The sequence below is a fragment of the Drosophila gunungcola genome, unplaced genomic scaffold, assembly GCF_025200985.1.
Source record: "Drosophila gunungcola strain Sukarami unplaced genomic scaffold, Dgunungcola_SK_2 000115F, whole genome shotgun sequence".
In the NCBI taxonomy this organism is placed as follows: Eukaryota; Metazoa; Arthropoda; class Insecta; order Diptera; family Drosophilidae; genus Drosophila; species Drosophila gunungcola.
The window spans coordinates 35,375-56,644 of NW_026453276.1; the positions used below are offsets into that span (position 1 = coordinate 35,375).

Genomic DNA, 21,270 nt, shown 5'->3' on the forward strand with positions numbered 1-21,270 from the left:
ATAAAAAATATAGCTGGAAATATGTTATATTTTAACATGTACCATGTATATATATATATATATATATCTAAATTAATATTAAAAAGAATAGAGCGAAATACTTTGAAAATTACTCCAGGTACAAAGAACCATGTTCGAATCCCATAAAAGTTTTTGTTTGGCACTGCTACGCACTCTGATTATAAGCCTTATTATTTTAAGAGTAAATTCATTAAGATACTTTACATTTTTTATATAAAAAAAAAGCTATTTTCAACGTCAAAAATCATATTTTCGTATAGAATTTTCTTTCTGTGCAGAAGTCCCTGCAGCGAAACTCCTGACGCACATAAATCGCAAAGCGGCTCCCATTTGATAGTCATTATTGGTCCGAAAGGCGCGTGCAGCTGCCCATGTTGCCGTTGTGCTCCTGCTGTTGCTGTTGCTGTTGCTGTTGCAGATGTGGCTGCTGGTGGTGGCCACTTGTTAACCCAAGGAGCAAACCGGACTGCCTACACAAGAGCAACACACAACAGCAACTGCAACGCGGAGTCAAAAACCAGCTCGACGCTGATTTAAAACATCTGACAACAAAAGTAAAGCGCGAAATTGACGCAGGTTTCTGTGCCTGCCCCTTCAGCAATCCGCATTCACTTGTTGCTGTTGCTGTTGCTGCTGGTGCTGCTGGTGCTGCTGCTGCCGTCGATGTTGCTAGTTGCTGGTTGCGTGTGTTGAAAATTAATGCGCATTCCTGGGCCAACAGCAACACAGGCTAAAAAAACCCACAAAGACTGAAAGCTAAAGCAGAGGAAATGAATGGGAAGCGCTGCAAGAATCCATATCAAAAAGTGGAAAAAGAGTCAACAAACCAGCAGAAAGAATACGTCTGGGACAGATGCGCTGCATTAGCCCACACAGAAAGAAAAAGGTATAAAACAGAGCTATCAAAATTAAATGTTTGCCATACCAAATGTGGTGCTATGAAATATTATTAACATAATATCATAACGTTATCAAACAAATATCAAATGAATATTGAGCTCGTTTTTTTTTTGCTGTGCACAATTTAGAGATCTTCAGTCAGAAGTTTGCCATTCAAACTGGGCGAATTAAATGCAATTTTTGAGACAGTGAAGGGATTTTAATAATAATGCAACGTCAATTTAAATCTTTTTTCCAGCTTAAGACACCAATTACCACTTGAAATTGCTGCTAATTTGAAGAGTAATAAGCTGCTGTTGCTGTTGCACCTGTTTAATTGCACTCGATTTTAAAGGTAAGCTGATACATATAAAATAGTCTCAGGATTGCGTAAGTCACAATGAAATATTTAAACAACTATTTACTTGTTTACCAAACCACCTTATCTACACAAAAAATAGCCAACACAGTAAACTGTCAACCATTGTGGGGAAAATTGCTCTAGGTATTTTATTTAAATTGCTAGACCTTAACAAGACAACTATTGTTGCTCGTCTGGCAACATGTTGCTGCTGTGTGTTAACTATTTTTAGCTATAATCAAACATTGATTGCCATTCATTGACAACATGCAATTTGTGTTGGCCACGGACTTGCAACTAGCAATAAACACCTATTAGTTGGCTGTTAATGGGCAACATGTTGCTGCTGGGCACTTGCTGTTGCTGCTGTGAAAATAGCAAGTCGAAACACATGTGCTTGCACAATTAAGCGATTGTTTGTGGTCACAAAAAGAACACTGTGTTTGAACAATCATAAGGAGTGAGATTATGAAACGGCAGCAACATGTTGCTAGTTGCTACTTGCCGGTCGCCACAAGCAACAGTTGCAAGCAGATGTTGCTGCCGTGCATTATTCACCATCCAACCAAATATGGCCAATGATCTTGGATCGCTGTTTATGGTTGCTGCTGTTGTTGCTGCTGCTGTTGCTGCTGATGTTGCTGTTGTTGCAGCTGTTGGCACCACAATTAATTGGTTGTTTGTTTTCGGGCCAGAAGTTAATTTGATTAGCCACGGACAACGACAGTCTCCTTTTGTTGACTCATTTGGCGATCTATTCACGGACATCACAAGGCGCGACTAAGAGGGGTTATTAATCAAAGCGGGATGCCAAATTAAAAAGCATTAATAAATGGCAAATAAATATGTTGAGCGACGTCGTCTTTGTCATAAAAAACTATCACCAGACAGATACACTGAGAAACGGGGGTTCTGTTTACCTTTGCTCAAATGATTTATGGATTTATCACCATTGGAAGGTCACGTTTTTTCCTTTAACTAATGACCTAAAGCATTTTGAGGTACTTATATTAATGGCAAGCGGTTTAAACATAGATTTTGAGTTACAAGATGTTTGCTCTTCCAAAAATCAACGATCTTGATTAAGTCTTTTGCTGCTTGTTAGGCTTTGTAATATGAGACATTTATGAATACCAATGGGGTATATTTTTTTTTCGTTGTGTACCATCTAGTGGCTGTCTGTTGGCCTGTCAGAAATTAGCATAAAACTGTTAGAAAAGCCATTCAGCGATGGGATAGGCGTGGCGACCAGTGTTTGAGACAATTGAATTGAATAGCGGAAGAGAGGAGGGCAACCATATCTTAAAGAAGGTCTCTGGTCTTAGGTCTCAGGTCTCGAGATCTCAGGCCTCTAGAGCCCGGACCGTGTGTAAGTTCATTAAATGAGTGCGAGGCGTAACGAAGCAACATCCACAATGGTGGTTGAATTTATCCATATGAATTGCTGTTGTCATAAGAGATCCCCCTTTGCCTAACCCCTTTCTCGAATCCCCTGATCCCGTACTGCTTTTGGCCATTAGCAGCGGCAGTTAACAGCTTGTAAAACACTAACACCTGCTACAAGTTGTCGTTGTTTTGCGGTTGCTTATACGCTGGGTTCAATAAAACCTGAGAGCCAGTTCATCATCATCATCATTGCGATCATCAGCAACAGTTGCTGGCAGAAAAGGAGCAATAGAAAAATCACGAACTACAAAACCCCCAATCACAGTGGCAGATGATTAAGGCAGACCCATCTCGGGTTATTAAATTCCGCGAGAGAAAATTATGGTCTACTTTTTTGGAACAGTGGTTTTTGCAGTGTCACCCTTAAAAGCCATCTTCACGATGGTAACCTTAACGAGTAATTAACGTTAAATTATCGTTGTTGAATTTTAAACTATATTTCGCTATGGAAAAGAGGGCCATATTATTATAAAGCTTATTAAATTCACAAGTCATGACATTAATACAATTTAAAGCCTGCTTATTATTACATTTTTGTAATAGTCATCTCCTTCAGAAGACTGTCCACTGTTGAGGGTCTTCACTGTCCGCACACACACACACACACACACAGCCGGAAGATATCGGCGAAATTCTTCAGCAATGGAACCTGTTTTGCCAGCCGGAGAAGAAGAAGCAGCAGCTGAAATCTTCTTTTGAGCGCGACCGGAACCGGAGCCCAAAAACAAGATGCCAAGTTACACACACACACACACCCATACCAATACCCACCCAGAGCCCATGCAACAGGAGCGCTGTGGCGCCCAACGTGGGGCCTTTTAGCCCTTCCTGTTACATAAACAAGTGGCGCCCAACGTAGAGCTTATAAGTCTCAAGCATAAAACTCGCATCTCGAAGTGAAATTAAAAAAATTGTTATTCAGAATTTATATTAATAGTTAAGAACAATTAAGAAAATATTTTCGCTCAGTGCATGACATTTTTGGAGGGCAGTTTAAGCGCCAGGGCGGTGGCGCAGAAAGTGAAGAAACTCGCATGTAAACGAGTTCGAAATCTGCATTCCACCGACAGCCAACAGGATTTTCTACTGCGACTGTAAGGAAGATGATCATCATAATGACGATTATCCAGTATACCGTGATTATCTTTTTCTTGATGATGAAGAAGCTGGATGGGTTTGCCCCACCTGTTTCTGTTGCAATTCTGGAATGAAATGAAATGGTATGGGATGGTAAGGAATGGGATGAGAAGACAACCCCTCTCACAACCTCCTTATGGTCTCAAGCCAATATATTTTTTTTAGAGAGTGCGTGGGCCCAAATAACGATTTGTATGGGCTAGGAGCCAGAACGAAAAGTCAGTATTCAGTTCGGAACTGGAGTCAGGGCTATGGTTATATGGGTGCGGAATCGAAGCTGCACGCCCACTAACTGAAGTTTGGGGATCAGGGGAAAAACTGGGGATGCGATCATATTTTGTATTCTTCTGTTATGTTGCGTGGGCGCCGCGCGGTCAGGATTAAGATTAGCAGTTTAGTTACCTTTTGTATTCGTTGTCACTCGGTGATCCTTCCGTCTCTTCTGTTTTATTCCTGTCTCTTTCCAGTCAGATATTTTCCTTAGAGTTGCATTCTGCCGCTGTCAACTGTAAATAAGGTAGAAAACGAATCCAAAGTTAGGGGTATACATAAATATTGAAAATAGACGACACTTTTAATGAATTTCAAAATAATTGAGGCCTAAAGTGGCACAAAAAAGCTCGGCGACAGGCAAATAAATGCGAAGCCTATAAATAAACCACAAAACTGGGAGAGTGGATGGGTAAAAAAAGAGCTGACACGTGTGTGTGAATGACACCAGAAGAGATTGGGGCTACTCAGTAACTTTGGGAACAATATTTTTAGGGAAATCGAAATAATCAATTTTCTGATAGGTAGATTAGGTAGATATCGAACAACTTGTTTCCTATTTTACTCAGAAACTTTATATCTTAAAGTAAACAAGGCCTATTAAACTTCTCAACTTAAAAACTGCTAGGTGTCAATATTTAATATTTACAAACAGTTTTAAAAATTCTTTGACTAAACCTTTATTTATATCACCTACAAAAAAAAATCGGACCAATTTAATCGCACGCCATTAAACTAATTCTCTCTACCGAATACCCCTTGTACCTGGGGCTAAACCGAAAACTCCCCTTTAGTGTTTGCCTGTCCATTTAAAAAGACATAAAACTAAGACTGCGACTGTGAACACAGAAATTCCCTAACGAACAAATGTCATAAATATCCCGAAAATACAAATTTCCAAGCGAGTGGCTAAAAATTATGCCAAAAAGCACATAAATAATAACTAGAGGAGCGCGAGAGGGGGAGAGGTCTTTCGATTTCCATCCAATACTTTTAATTAATTTATGCGATTCTCTTTCTATTCTCTGGAACTTCGCCCACCCACCCACACACACAGTTGTTGGGCCATAATTTTTCTAGAATTTTTGAAAAGTCGCCAAGTCGAACAGAGCCTCAAAAAACAAAAAGTTAAAAACAAAAAAATGTGAAAGAGAACAACAATAAAATAAAACGAGCGCCACCCCAAAAAGCGTCTTTTGTGTGTATTTGTGAGTGACAGTTGTCATTTTTCATAAATATTTTCCAATTTTCAAAAAGCCAAGTGAGAAATTAACGACGAAAACAGACACAAAAACAGGGAAATAAACTTGGAATGCCATTGCAGATCTATTGGGGAATATTACGGCAGGTCTTTAGGTGGCGATCCCTCGATTTCTTTGTAAATAATTTCATAACTTTAATGGCGCTTGTCAGTCATCATGAGGCGATAATGGCAGCAAATAGAATCAAGTTTTAGTCGTGATAAATAAATTTGGAATTTTATGTGCGCCAACTTAAGTCAATTCAACGAAATGATTGCCTTTAAATTAATAACTTTATCGCTCAAAATTCATAATGATGACTTAATAAAGGCTAGTAAATTTAAATATTTGAATAACCACTTTCAAACTTAGATACATTTAAAAGAATTCGACAAATGGCAAATACACAGAACGAAATCCAGATTGCCATTAAAATCATATTTTAATTCGATATGTGACGTTTCTAAGTTAAGTAAAAATCTAGACAAACACAAACTTTAAGAGTTGTACTAAATTTGGGATTTAAAAGTACAGTTTTTTTTTTTTTTGGATCAGATGGGTTAAGTTATGGAGTTTCCTTTCCATATTTCCAAAAAATTTCCTACAATTTAGAAACTATCTTCACTTATGTAGATTTTGCATTCTGTGTCCTTTGTTGGTGCTAAATGTTCATTGTACAGAGGCAGAATATCATATTTCTCAACGGCTTTTTGCAGAATTGGCAGCATTTCAGCACGACAGCAACATGTTGTTGCGGGGTAGTCGCATGTTGCCGTTGTCGCGGCTGCTGATGACTCACTTTTGGGTCTGTTTGTCGGTCAGCGAATTGGAAATAGGTGCCACTGCAACAAAATAAGTGACAGCGAAGCTTTTTTACTTGACACCGGCATTTCGAGTATCTCGCAGATGTGCAACTGCTGCCGCCTCTTACTTTTGCCACAATTAATGTGCATTTTCTCCGGCTGCCTTTTCTTTCCCTTTTGCACATTTCTTGTTATTATTATCAGCCGCCCTCCAGCTAACGACATTTGAGCCAATTTTCCCGCTGCTCGCATTCCACGGGTGAAAGCCATCGACATCCACATTCCCATTTAAATTTACGTCCACATTCACATTTCACAGCAATACGCGCCATTCTGCCAAATGCAAAATGCAGAAAGGAGACTCATATAAAAATAAGAAACGACAGTCAGAAATGAGGAGGAGTGCATTTGAGTGGCGAATTGTCAAATACCCTAAATAAAATGTTTATTTAAATTTTATTTGAACCCTTTTTCTTTGTGTAAGATAGATCTTATCGGTATTCAACCAAGATCATTTATAGACAGTGCCTAAACATCTATTAATTTAATGTTGTTTTTAGTCTGAATAAAATCTTTCTTAAAAGAAAATATAATTCGCACATTTCTTCCATTCCTTTACTTAAACAGGGTATCATGCTTCAAAGCATGCTTGCAGAGCATGCTTCAAAATTTATGCGTTGCCCGATTTGAGGGGGAAGTCTGTGCTTTGGGATCACGGAGGGGGGGAACAGTGGTTTTCAAGGGGTTTGGATGGGTGGCTCGAGTCCAGTTTTGAATATCGTTCAATTTGCAATCTTTCTCCCTCTCTCCCTCTCTCTCTCTCTCTCTCTGTCTCTCTCTTTCTTACATTCTGTGATCTGCATTCCTTGTTTTCCTTTCCTGCTTTTTTGGCTCATGGCAAGTCTTATCCATTTTCGATTGGCCCCCGAAAGTCCCGCGATCTCCCTCATTTGCATGCCTATTATAAATTTTTCAAATACTTGTCTTGGGCTGCCCTCGTTGTTTTTATTTTTTTTTTTATGGCCCACCATGTTTAGTGATTGCTATCTTTGTCATTGTTGTTTTTGGTGTTGCTTTTGTTGTTGGGGCCTGGCTTTTTCATTGCAATTTATTTGATTTTCATTGCATTAAATTTTTTGCGCCGTCTCACTCTTTGCTTTTGTTTTCCTGGTGGTGCGTTGCCATAATTTGTTGTCTCTTTTCTGGTTCCTCTCGATTCTGATCTTGGAATTTCAATTTGCGTTTCGTTTCTTGGCTTTTGCGCAATCCTCCTGTCTGCATTTCGAGGGATGGGGTTGGGGAATTCTGCCAGTCTTCTGGTCTTTTGGTCTTCTGGTTTTCCACCTAACAAGCTTGTCGAGCCATTTATCATAAACATTCGTCAGCTGTCCCACGCCCCTCGGGAAATTCCTGCCCCGTCATTAAGATATTTTGTTTTGGGGCTTTTCCACCTCTATTTCCATGTCGCCCTGCAGCCAGGCTAAAATGCCGGCATCCGAGGTAACCAAACGATCTGGCCCTCTCTTTTCGTAGCACTCTACTCTATACAGTATACAATGGCAGAAATATATCAACCAAATACAAATATAACATTCGAATTTTCACATTAATATGGCAAGTATATCTGCATTTATAATTATAATTCGAGCAAGATAAATTTTATGTGAACACAAAGTCGGATTTTGGTAACTATTTTAGAATAGTTAATGGCATTAAAAGTTTTATTTTAAGTAAGAGTATTAATTAATAATAATACATTGAGCTGGTGTTAATATATCTGGTAAATAGTGCGTGTTGTTTTTCCAAACTGACTTTCTGACGTGTATTTATAATTTTCAACCTTTTGAGTCTGTTTTTCGAACCGCTTTTCAACGAGGTTGAGGTACATGTGGGCGCCCTAATGGTCAATGATTAGATTTCCCCGCATTTCCACCGCTTTCCCAGCCTCCCCACAAAAATTTTCCTTAAACTAATGAGTCTCTTAAGCTTCTCTGCCCACATAAACTCTGGCAAATTGCGCAAATTAATATGAAATTCATCAACGGGAAAATATCAACTAATTTGGCAGCAAACAGGAAATGCAAGACTCTCGCATGTGGGGCAAACGTATAAAAAATTATTATCTCTTTTTTCGCACGACAAAAACGCCCAGGCAGACAAAAACAAAAATATAAAAGAAAATATTAAAAACCAACAAAAAAAAAAAAAAAACAAGGCAGCAGCACACCTTGGGCTTCCCTCTCTTTTACTCATGGTAATTTTTGATCGTACTCTGACGTTGTTTTTGTTTTTGCTGCTGGGTTGGCAGGCGGCCACAAAAGTCGCCGCTTTTCCTATTCGTTTTCCATTTTCATTTTGCCACTAGCCGGGTGGCATCCAAATTGGCCCACATTTGGCTGCCTTTTCAATTTTCCTCTCGCTTTTCCGAGCACAGTGATCGTCAGCAAATTGGATTTGGGGGTTTTGGAGTGGGGGGAATTGGAACTGGGATTGTCAAGGGGTTTTTAATTGAAAGTATTAAATATGTTGATGATAAAAAGGCCAAATTACAATATTATTTTAAGTTATGGCTGCATGCGTTCATTTAACTTAAAGGCAACCTTCTTCTTCCATATTTAAAGATAAATTTAACTATGACGTTTTAATTTTTTTTGATAATTTACACAAAAAAATTATACAAATACTGCAAATGATATGCAAAGAATTTTGTTAAGAGTTGAAGAAAGACAGTAAAGAGTACAAGTTTCGGAAAATAATTTAAACATTGGGTTGGGTCGACTTAAGTGTGCTTCCTCTTCTTCTGTCTTGGACGTTTAAATTTGCGTCACAATTTTCACCCCACTTTTTTTGTAGCTTTGTTCTTCTTTTCTGTCTGAGGTAATTTAAAACGCGCGCCAACTTCTTCGATTACCTGCGGGCTAAACAATGGTCACCACTTCCCATTGTTGGCCTTCCCCTCTTTGCCCCACCTCCCTCTTCCCAAAAAGGCCCTTTAATATGTTCATTAATTTTAATTATGCATAAATAGTCGGTGTCAAAAGAACAAGGCAACAACAGCGAAAATCGAGAATAAAATTACCAAAAAAATTTAAAGAAATAAACATCACGCATAAAATTTGATACGAGCAATATTGAAATATATTGGGAGTGGCATTTGGTGGGGTTCTCTGTAAGGCACGCGATTCATTTCAAAGGGAAGAAGCCAGTCAACTTTCGTAGGAATTCAGTGTTAAGTAAATGCCCTGTTCTTTAGTTTGATTAAAGAAACAGTTAATAAATCAAGTTTATAACTTTTACAAAATGTATTCAATGGTGCCACTAAACCTCTCTATTTTAAGTATACTTTTACTATGTTTCTGGATAAGAATATACATTTTCAACATGATTTCAATGAATTTTAGGATAAACAGAATAATATTGTAGATTTAAATTTTATAACGCCATGTAATTTACAAAATAGCGAAAATAAAATCATAAATCATCATAAAGTTTTCGCGTACAATATTAAAAGTGTATATAATCATTTTAATAGTAGCAAATTCTGAATCTGCCCACTCACTCAATTGGAAAAAAAAGGAACGTGCAGCGGTGTCGGCTTACAATTTCATACCATAAATTTCGCGAGGATCGAGTTTTTGCACACTTTTTGCTTTGGGAGACGTAGCGAAATATATTGGCGACTGAAATCCAAGCTTTTCAGGCGGCGATTTCGTCATCGATGATGGCCAGTCGAAAATTGATGTTGGCAAAGTAAACTGAGAGATCAAAATAAGTCAGTTGGTCTGGGCCAAAAATAAACAAAACGTGCAATCATCAACAAAGCCAGAAAGAAGAGATGCAAATTAATTATGCAATTAGGCACGCGTCGTTGTCGTTATTTGTTTGTTTTTGCTGTGTTTTGTCACATAAATAACCATAAAGCAAAAGGCATTACATTAAATAACAGGGGTTAATGGGTAATTATGATTTGGGGAGGGCAACAAAGTAATGTAGTTTGAATTAAAATACACTTTTTTGGTGATTACGTAAATGTAGTATTTAAGGAACAATGATTAGAGGCTAGCTGAACTCAAGCTATTTTAAAAAAGATTTGCTTCCCTTAAGCGATATTTACTGTCCATCTGACACTTAGGCGGTCGACTTTAAGTGACTACGATTTTCAGAATTTTCCTGCCTTCAAGATAGTACAAGCATAAGATGGATCGGTTCATAAAAGACGAAATGCAATGGCATAAAGAAGTGAAGATTTCCTTTACGTCTCAAGTTGGTTTCCCATGAAAAATGCAATTGATGCAGAAATTCAGACACGTAGGCGCAATGGGGCGTGGCAGACAGAAATAAGCATGGGCATGGCAGAAAGTGGGGGAGCAGAAAGAGAGAGCAAAGAGGAACGGAAGAAGAGGAGAGCTACGAAATTGATGGGAAGAGAGCAAATAAAATGTGAATTCTACAATGTAGAACTAACATGTGATACATTTGAGTTTGGATTTTTTTTTTTGGTGCTATTCGCACCCCCTACCTTTTTTGTAACTCCCCCTTTCATACCCCCCCCTCTCACCTGAGGCGGCCCCGCCTTTGTGTAGCTCTTCTTTTTATTGTCGTGCGACTGCTCTTTCAGTTTTATTAGATCATATTATCTATTTTCGGGTACGACAAATTTGTAATTTAGATCAACCAGCAGTGGCGTCGGTTGTGTGGGGACTTGCCAGTCTTTTCAGTGGGCCTCCTACCGTTATGGGCTTTTAATTAATTGGCATTTTGGCGTTTAATTGAAACAAAACGAGAAACATGGAGCGCAAACGCAGCTTAGTGGTGCGTAAACGGGGTATTAAAAAAAGGGGTTTTGCCCCAAATTTGTGGCCTAGCTGCTTGATTAAATGATTGAACATTGTTGAACGCATTTGATTTGACGAATGATTCCGAAAAGAGGAACTACTTGGGGGTACAAGGGAACACACATACACTATGGATAGTTTTCGGTTTCATTTTCATTTTCAGCTTCTTCTTTTCGGTTTGCTTTTCACATGAAATGCAATAAACCCAATTTAATTTTTGTTTTTATTTGTTTCGCTTATTTACTCGCCCGGACGTACGTGTGTGTGTCTGTTTTAAGGCCCCCTTCCCGGTTTTCCACTCCCCAAATAAACCTAAGGGTCCTAGGAATTTCTTATCAGAGCCCCGGAATCAATGGACAACAAAGTTTATATCACGTAACAACAAAAGCCCAAACAAAAAAAAAATAATCAAACATACGAAAAGAAATAGAAATTTGAAGTACAAACAAAAATTCTCATTTGTCAGGGTTCATTGAATGGTCCGCATTTTTCGGGTGGTAACGGCCTTTAACTCGTTCATTTCCCCAGGGATATAAAGCCCGGAAATCCTATATGGGGTTTATACAATGGGATCCTTGTATCAATTTCGCTACCTTTTTATTTATATTTTATTATTTGTTTGGCTATATCATATTTATTAATGGCTATCGCTGTGATATCTTTAAACATTGCTTGTTTTATTTGTTTTGATTTATAAGGGGAAGCATTGATAAACATTTTTGTTTAAGTACACAGTTATTATTTAGCGCTTCAAAATTTGGTTATTAATTACTTCTTCTGCATTAAAAGTCTGAAAAAATTCGAAAGGATTTTGAAACTTTTTTTATTGCTATCATTTTCGTCAAGCAACCATTTGTGTAACCTTTAATTTTCAATAATGAATAGTTTCAGAAATAAAAATTGTCGTATTTGTGTATTTAATTCTATTTAGGGAAGCATTTAAAGGATCAACCATAATTAATGGTTCTCCGAATCTGCCTTTTAATTAATCGAATTCTTCTTCGGGTTCCTTAGTCCGGAAATGGATCTTTATTTTGCCAGAAGGAATCTGTCCGCAAATCCCCTTCCAACAAAAACTGATTCTTCTGCCCTTGAAAGAAGAGGGGTCGTCTAGCCAAAAGTCGGAAACAATTAGCGGGGGGAAGGGGGCGTGGGGGAAGAGTACGGGTTTGGGTTTGGGTTTGGGTTTGGGCCTGGGTTTGGTTTTGGTTTTGGTTTTGGAGACTTCTGATGCTCAATGATCATCGCGGTAAGCGATGCTTTGGAATGCAGTTCGGATTTCCAGTGAAACAAAACGGGAAGAGAGAAAAAGCAGCGGAGGAGGCAGGGGATTGAAACAGAGACACAATCGATGAAAAGGTTGCCCTGGGTCTCTGGACCCGCTTCCTCTGCTTCTTCTTTGGTATGCGCTTCAAGGTGAACCGAAGACCAGGGACAAACTACAAAAATTCGAAACAGACACAAACAAAAACAGAAAAAAAACAAAAAAAAAAAAAGAAAAAATGACAAACGTGACTGTGGCTCATCTACCTATCTCTATCTACATCTTTCTCTCTCCCTCTGTCTGGCCCTTATGCAAATGCGGATGCAGCAGCCACTGTTTGGAGCCCCTTTTCATCTTCGTCCGAACGCCTACCTTTCTTCTCTTTAACTACAGTAGAGCTTGGATAAATATAACACCCAGATATAATATCAAAACCGTATTTCTTAAAAATGAAATAAAACTTAAAAAGCCCGAAATACTTTCAAGTTATCTGTCGTGGAAATCCAATTTAGGAAAGTTTTTGAATAGCACGAAAAAGAACGTAATTGAAATACTGTGTCTCTCATCGAAAGGTTTTCGTAGTCAATCTTCACTGTCTTACATAGTTCGTAATAGAGCAGTTAAGAATGCAGCTTCTCGGTCTCTGTCTCTTTTTTAGCTCTTGTTACCAGGTAGCTATTTTAAAACCACACAAACCCCCTCTTGGTTTTTCCTACGTGGGCGACGCTACCCATTTACCCGTCTCTTTTTCCCCAGATTTTGAACTTTGTGCGGCGTCTGTTTATGAATGAAATCCGTTTTAACCTCTTCTAAAACACGGCTACCATTTTCCAATCGCCATGAATGAACGTGCGAGCGTAGAGGAAAACTTGTGGTGGTAAAACCAGATGGCTGGGGAACGAGGTTTATGGTTCGCGCTTCATTGCACATTGCAGATGCCAAATTAGCCCACACCCCACACCCCATACCAACCACCCACTCCACCCCATTACGTTTCAATTGAGTGAGCAAATTGATCCTCCAATTAAGGAAAGTGGGGAGAAAAAGAGACATGGGACGAACGACATTATTAGCTCGGGGGCTTCACTTTGATCGATGTTTGAACTACGGCTTTCGAAACGGGTGCAAAAGGTTATGCTTCGAGTTCAATGTGAATCGTTACCGTTACATAGTTACTGTTACACATTTTGCCAACATATTCGCTCTTTAGCTAATCACTTCTCTAAACCGGTGCAAGACTTTCAAAAAAATCAAATGAAAGAAAACCACCAAGAGAAAGACAAGAAAATACCAAGCTGAGAGCTGGGAGCGATCTCCCTCTTCTCCATCCCCCAAAAAGCTTGCTTTCTACTCACGCAGCAGCAAATTTGATACCCTGTTCAATTGGCAGGTGAAGTGTATGCCATAGAAGCACTTTGAACTCAATAAAATTAATGCAAGGTCTTGAAGGTCTCAAACGTTCATACAAGTACTCAGTTTATTATTTGAAAAACCCATTTAAGTCATCACCTTTTTTTTTTAATGTAACTTGGTAAGTAAGACTTATTAGGACTTCACTTTTGAGCAGGGTCAACTTGACCATTTTCAAAGGTATGTTTAAAGTATTAATTGCAGATCACATATTACTAATGGTGTTTTGGGGCCTTGGTTAAGAATGGAATTATGATAAATGGTTGATCCTAATTAAGTTTTACTAATGTCCCTATCTATCGAGAAGCCCTGTCCCTGGCTACCTAAAAGCTTTTCGCAATGTCCTAGAGTGCTTAAGAGGTCCAGGAAATCTGACCATTATCTTAAAGAGAGCTTGTGTGGACTAGCGTCCCCTTCGTAGGTATCCCATAGTCCGCATATGGCGTCTCGAGTGCCTTAACTTATTTCCAGATCTGGCTTATCATGAACGCTGATCTATGACTCGAGAGTTGGCCTGCGAATGGAGCTCGGAGCTCGGAGCTCGGAGCTCGGATCTTGTATCTTGGATCTCGGAATGGAACGTTTGCGTTCGCTGAGTTGGCTTCGAACTCATTTTCTAATTGCCCCACGGTGGCCGAGGAATGTCTGTCTATTCATTCGCGGTCTCCTACTCTTTATGTTACTGCTGCTCGCTCTGGTATGTATGTGTTTATTTCGTTTCGTTTTTTTTCCTGTTTCCACGCAGGTTTAATTACCACTCGGAGGAGAGGCTCTGAGACGTGCAAAGTTCGAATCGGCATTGGAATCTTGGATTTCAGCATTTGCATGGATCCTATAGCCAAAGAAAAAAAAAAATAAAAAAAGAGGGGAGATGGCCGTAGACATGCCGATCGCCGTCTGCTATTTTAATTGAGTTCACAAATGTTCTGAACCAAACCCCATACACAGCTGGCGATCGACCCCTTTTTTCCCCCCATCTAATGCTGACAGCTACGTGCTGAGCCAAAGCCCCCTTTGCCCCCGCCCCTGAACTGATGGCTAGTTAGACGGAAATCGAAGCAGTTCGATTATTCAATATTTTCACAGTGCTTGTGGGAAATTAATACATCATCGTGGCCCCTGGCCCCAGGCCTCCCATACCAAAACCCCAAAAACCCCCCTCGGAGTTGCTTCCCCTTTTTGGGGGAAGGCTCTAATTAAAAACTGCTTGAAACAGGTGTGCGCGGGATAAAATGGGAAAGCGGGGCTCTAATCCATCAAACAGTTTTGGCCTTATGTCGGTTCATTGATTAACCAAAAGTTTTCCATTGGGGTCGGTGAAGATCGTGTGATGGTAAGCCGGGCTTAAGATTTCGATCATAAGGTTTGGTTATATCTAAAACATAAGCATTTTCTATTCATTTCATAGGATTTGTGGCATATCTCTGAACACTATTATCGTGGGCCAAAACATGTTTGGGCTCTGGTCAGTTTGTAAAGTAACCACTTTAAATTCCGAAATCGTTTCATTAGTTTCAGGCAATATTCCACAATTCATTCACGTTATTTCTTGATCCGATATTCCTAGATTTTCTTTGTCCGCCTAGAAGTGAACCGTTTAAAATTGGTTTTATAGATCAGGCGACCCATTCCAGTCGATCTCCGCTGAAGATATCAACATCCGCACATCCCTTTGAGTTCTTTCCCTTGTCAGTGAACACTTGCCGGAGTTCCTGAATCACTGAGCGCGACATTATAGGTAGAAGGGAAAAAATGAAACAGAAGATGAGGCGGAGGAGGAGGAGGAGGAGGAGGAGGCTACCTGGGTATTGTTACTGCGATTCCCTACCTGTGTCAATGTCAGACTTCAGCGCTAAATTGTCGCTTATTAAATGTCTCTCGTCCCGCCGACGAGCCACTTTATCAAAACTCCAGAGGGCGGAGATGTACGAGATAAAGGAGGCACAGGCGGCGGAGGTAGCCGAATTCCACGTAACCGTAGTGTCGTCTGCGGCCCATTGTCGAAAATTATGACTTGTTTTGGGATTGGAGTGCAAATAGCCCACTTCCTGTCTGTCTCTGTCTGCCGTCTCTTTCTGCCTCTCTGTGTCTCCGTCTCTTTCTGTCCGCGGGCAATGGTGATTGCCGCCGTCGCCGCTCCAAAGTTGCCGTTTGTCATCGTCACGGACCGCCGATGTCCCCGCCGATAAGGAGCAGTTCGGCTGGGGAGGTACATTTATTTATGCACTACTGTCATCGTCTCTGTTTCAACTACTGCGGTTTGTTCTAGATTGATGATGACATTGCTCTCTATAAAGACAGTCAAATAGGTCCCGTTCGTAGGCACTATTTGACTAACTTTTGGGTCATCACTGCACAGTCGATAGTCCGAAAACTGAACGACTGTGTTTCAATAATCTATTTTTATGTTAACCAATAGTCTAAAACACATTCCTTAAACTTTCTGCAAACATATTCAACAAACTATGTCTTAAGTTTGTGGAACCGCATTCCCCGTTTCGGCTTACCAATATCCACAGCAATTGATGTGTTCAATCCGAGAGATATTTTTTACAGTCTCTGCTACCGATGTCTTTAGTGCGATAAGCTGAAGAATTACGTGCCAGAGATTCGCCTCCTTCTCTCGACTGAAGCCAGAATTCAGGGATCCGTGGGCGTGGCAGCATTCAGAAGAACATATGGGATCAGATTACGTTGGCGGCTTGTAATGCGCTTCCGTTTTCTATCTCTAATTCTTCATGTTCAGCTGTTTCAGTACTACCTATTCTTCATCGCCGTCATTTGTCTTTTTTCGAGGCTAATTTACCCTGTGATGCAAGGCGCCGCTCCAAAAAAAAAAAACGGGCCTGAGATGACTCCCAATCCCGAACCAAAACCAAAACCAAAATCAAAACCCAATCCAAATCCGAATCGGAATCCGGGCCAATTCAGCCTGCAATTACACTTCCGCTGGGGGAGAGCGAAGATCACAAAAAAAGGCGAGGAGAAACATAACCCCTCCCCTCCTCTGACAAAAACCTCCCATTCATGGCTTCTCCGCGTCTCAGGCTCATTCACAAGATTCAAAGTCGAGACGAGAGTTCAACCATTCATTCATTCACGTTGATTGCCACCTTTTCCCGATCTTTTTTTCTCCTGCCCCACGGCAGCCTCTTGTGCTCCAATGATTAGTCTGTGCTAATGAACAGGCGGCGGCTACCTAGCAAAAAAAAATACAAAAAAAAAATACAAAATATATAAAAAAAAAAAAAAAAACACACATCCATGACGACCAAGACCAAGAAAAAGCCCCGAAAAAGACACAAAACACCGAAAAAAGAGCGAGAAAAAAGCGAGACAAAGCTGCACGAAAGCGGCAAACAAACAGAAATCAAATCCAATTTATGTTTTCAACATTAATCATAATTTCTTGGGGCCCATTTCGGCGTGGCGTGAAATAATTTTTATGCGCCGTTTTTACGGAACCGAAATCCGTTTCGGAATCGAAATCGAAATCAAAATCGAAATCCCAAGGGGAAAAGGTGTCAATGTCTAATTTTGATGGCGAATGCACTCGGAGCATTCTGTTTTCCTCATTATGACTGTGAGATATGGTAGAATGTGGGCTGGATGGAAACTAGCTCAGTGGATCAGTATTAATGATGTGCGAGAATCGATCGCGATCGTTTTGGCCATGAAATTTGAGAGAAAAGAATACGAAAATTACGGTTTAGATATTTGGTACTGCCTAAACGTGTTATAAAAAAAATAGGAATTTATGTTATACAAAAAGTATAGTATAAAATATGACTTTCTAGAAACTAATAATCAAGACAAATTTAAAATTGGTAACAAACGATGGGTGACCCATTCGATTGTTATCGCAATCATGTTCTCAAGGAATTTGAATGGCAATAGCATCTTAACCTTTTACTTTCCAACCCAATTATCTCGTTTTATGCTCAACCAATTCCAATGGATGCATCACAGACCTAGATCGATTCCCCAGTGAAAAGGACCTGTTCTGGCCAAGTTTCAAGCCAGTAGCTCGTCAAACAGTCAGTTAGCATGGAACCTGGGAGGCCACCATCGAATAGATCTCCGATTTAGGGAGGCAGGGGTTCCTGACGCTGGGCCACTTGAAAAGCAATTTTTTGAAATTTATTTTCCATTTATCGCTTTATTTATTTTCTACCTTCTTTCAGTGTGTGGCCCAGTCTTCTTGCTCCCCTCATCCTCAATTCACCTGGTCTTTCTGCTTATGCGATTAGAGCTGCAGCCAAAGGAGCCCGGGAAGATGACGATGTGGATGTGGATGTGGATGTGGATGGTATAAGATTGGGACTGGGAATGGGAACGATGACGGTGACGGTGAGGATGATGATGATGCTGCACGGCGTGTTTATTTTTGTTTGGACCCAAAGACCTTTTTGTTTGCCTGCATTTTCGATGAAGAACAAGACGGAGCGAAGGAACTGTGTCTCAATGGGCCACAATCGAAAGTAATAATGAAATCCCATCAACAACGAGACAAAGGCTCTCTGACCATTCTCATTCTCATTCTCATTCTCATAGCCATTCCCATTCTCATTCCCAATTCCCATCCCACTTCCAATCCTCTTCCCTTCCCTTCCCCACCCCTCCCCAACCTTCCCTTTCCTTTCTGGACTGCAGAATGAGACGACGACACTTGCCTTGATTTTTATTGTTGGGCTTTTCCCCCTGCCCTTTGATTTATTGTCAGCGGAAAGGAGGCAGGAAAATGGGAATGCTCTCCGGTTTGGTTTTGGCTTTGGGCATGGGTCCGGTTCTCTGGATACACCTCTGTATCTCTTTCTCTCCCAGATGATCTTGTTCTGCGACCAGCTGCCTGTTGCATTCCGCTCTCTCACCTTTTGCCAATGGCAACAAAAATGTGCGTGCTCGAACTACAGTTGAACTTGGCTAAGACGGACTGTGGAGGAGTCACATATATCTACATTCCAACGCTCACTACAAAGTTAAATTTTTAACAACCCCATACATAATCAAATCAAATCAAATGTTTAGTATAGTGTAATATCCATAGCTAAAGTGTAGGAATAGGTACTGTTAAATGAACAATTTTATTACTTAAATCTCTAAAATCCATTACCTTTCGAAGAAAAATAAGTAAATAAGTTTTATAAGAAGGCTTAGTTCCATATTATTTTTTTTTAATTTTTAAATCCCCAAGTTAACATTTTTTAGTTCCACATTTGAGCTTAATTTTTTCGTGTTTTTAGAGGTCCCACTGTAGTTGTGCATCCTTTCCCTATCTTAAGTTTCTATTCTGGTGCTCAGCACATAGACAGTTCATTAATGTTATCAACGAGCAAAAAAGGGGGAACGAAGAATGGTCTTCAAACCCCCCGCCAACCAACAAATTACTGGTTTGGTTCTCCACTTTTCTGGTTTATGTACGCGCTGATTTTGATGTGCAACACTTGTTGTTATTTTGGTTGGGGGCCCGCTGACACATAAAAGTAACGGCAATTGGCAATTGGCCATTGGCCATTGGCCATCGCCTGTTGGCCAAAAAAGGACATAGCCACATGGCCATCGCGAAAACTTGTCAACTGGAATCGATCGATATGGCAGTGGTTATTCGGCGATGGGGTGGAGAGGGGGTGTTTTTTCTGATCTACGGACATTTACGGACTGAACTGACCAGATGAACTACTTTCGAGCCACTGGCAATTTACCGTTTTCAAAACTCACCTGTTGGCTGCAATTTCGAAGGGCAGGTAAATCAAATCCTCTCCTTACTCCTATCCTCTTCTCTTTACGCCGATCGCTACCTCCTCCTTGTCGCACGCTAAACGAACGGTAAATACTTTGATTAGATTTTGATCACTTTGTTGGACGCGGCATTCTTGCGATTTTTCCCATCAAACAAAAAACAAGTAGGTAAAGAACAATAAGTGCCGAGAGGAAAGGCAACCCAAATAAAATAAACCTATTAAAATTTTATGGCATTTTCAAACAGCCTTTTAAACACACCACACGGGAACACGGCGATTGGCATCGGGTTAAATTGAATTTCGTGGCTCTTAGTCACATCCGCCGAATGTCCAAATGTCCGAAATACGATATATGATATCTGGGGATCACTGCTGCTGCACCAATGCCATTTCCCTCTCGCTTTTTGACAAATATCCGAAAATTATTGATGTTCCGCCGAAACCATAATTTACAGTTATTAGGTGTTTTTTTTTTTTTTTTTTTAAACGCGACGCCGCTGTCTTTTTAGCCGGTTGCCGTTTTAGCCGTTTTAAAAATAAAAACAAACTTGGCACACGCACTTTTCTCGCTCTCGAGACTCGAGAGGTTCTCCTCTCTCGAGACTCCTATCACTTTTTAATTTTCAATACAGCTAGGCACTCACAGTGTATTTTGAAACAGCCAAAAAAAAAGGGTAAGCAAATAACGGTAATTAGCACAACGCGGGCGCCAAGGGTTAATATAAATCTCTGGTGCGCTGGTATCTTTCCCCAAGGCGCAGCGTTGCTCCGCAAACACGACTTTCTCGGTAGGCGGCGGGCAGCGAAATGAATTTTCAGCTGACGGCCGAGAGCCGAGACCACCGCGTCAGCGGAGATACAGAGAGAGAGAGAGAGAGAGAGGAGCGCGAGCGTCGAGAGAGAGAATTTCACGTGCCAAAATAAGAATATTCTGTTAAGAACTGAAATATTATGAAAGTACAATATTTCTTTAAATATTATGTTTTATAAGTACAAGCCACAAACGATCCCCATTTTCTCTAAACTATTAGGTACTGAGATTAATTTTAATTTGTTCTATCAGGTACTCGTTTTCAAATTCATTCCACCCACTATGGGGATGTCAAAAATGGTATTATTTAAAGATCCTAGCAACGAACTGTGAACACTTTATAAAAACCTTCAATACATCAATACTAAAAATATAAGCATATAACCTGATAAGCATTTGGAGAGTACTGGAACCTTTTAAAAGCCATTCCATCCACCATTAAAAACCACGTCTCAAATATTGTATCATTAAGAAATCTTAAATACTTAACTGTTGAAATTTATGAATTTTTACTTATACTAGCCTTAAAAACTGTATTCAAATTTTAAAAACTATAATCAAGAAATTTGAAGGATATATATTCCCAACCCTATAAAGTATATATATTCTTGATCAGCATGACTAGGAGAGTCGATCTTGCCATGTCCGTCTGCCCCACAATTTGTATACCGTTTGTGAGCTCAGCTTAAAAGCTAGAGATTTGAAACTTTCGCAATCGTTCTTCAAACTTTCAAATCTTATTTTCTTTTATAACAAACTGATAATGTTACGAAATCGATCGGGCGACTATATCCATTAGCTGCCATAGTAACGACCGGGTAAAACTTACTACATTTGGTCGTTTATCAATATATATGCGCATATCTCATTTTTCTGTTGTCTTATATAATATAATGGTTTTATATAGTTTCGGATCCATCCCTAGACTGCAAGGGTAATAAAAATTCGGCTTGCCGAAGTAAGCTTTCGTTTTTTTCTTATATTTTTATATGAAACATAAATACCTTTTCAGCTGGAAAGTCCTTGAATCGGTAATAATCGGTAATATATA

At 39.8% G+C, this 21,270-nt stretch overlaps 1 protein-coding gene across 3 annotated transcripts in view; it reads right to left on the bottom strand.

Moving 5' to 3' along the window:
- The window catches only part of LOC128265357 (interference hedgehog), a 31,935-nt gene extending 11,725 nt beyond the window's left edge, over positions 1–20,210 (bottom strand). For 2 of the 3 annotated variants that reach the window (XM_053001313.1, XM_053001310.1), the window contains exons 1-3: positions 20,053–20,210; positions 19,386–19,482; positions 4,247–4,350 (exon numbers count right to left, since the gene is read on the bottom strand). The gene's annotated coding sequence lies outside the window, so the exon portion shown is untranslated. Of the gene's footprint in view, positions 1–4,246; positions 4,351–19,385; positions 19,483–19,969 lie in introns of all 3 variants that reach the window. The other variant, XM_053001311.1, reaches the window with a different exon arrangement.
- Between the last annotated feature and the right edge of the window lie 1,060 nt (positions 20,211–21,270).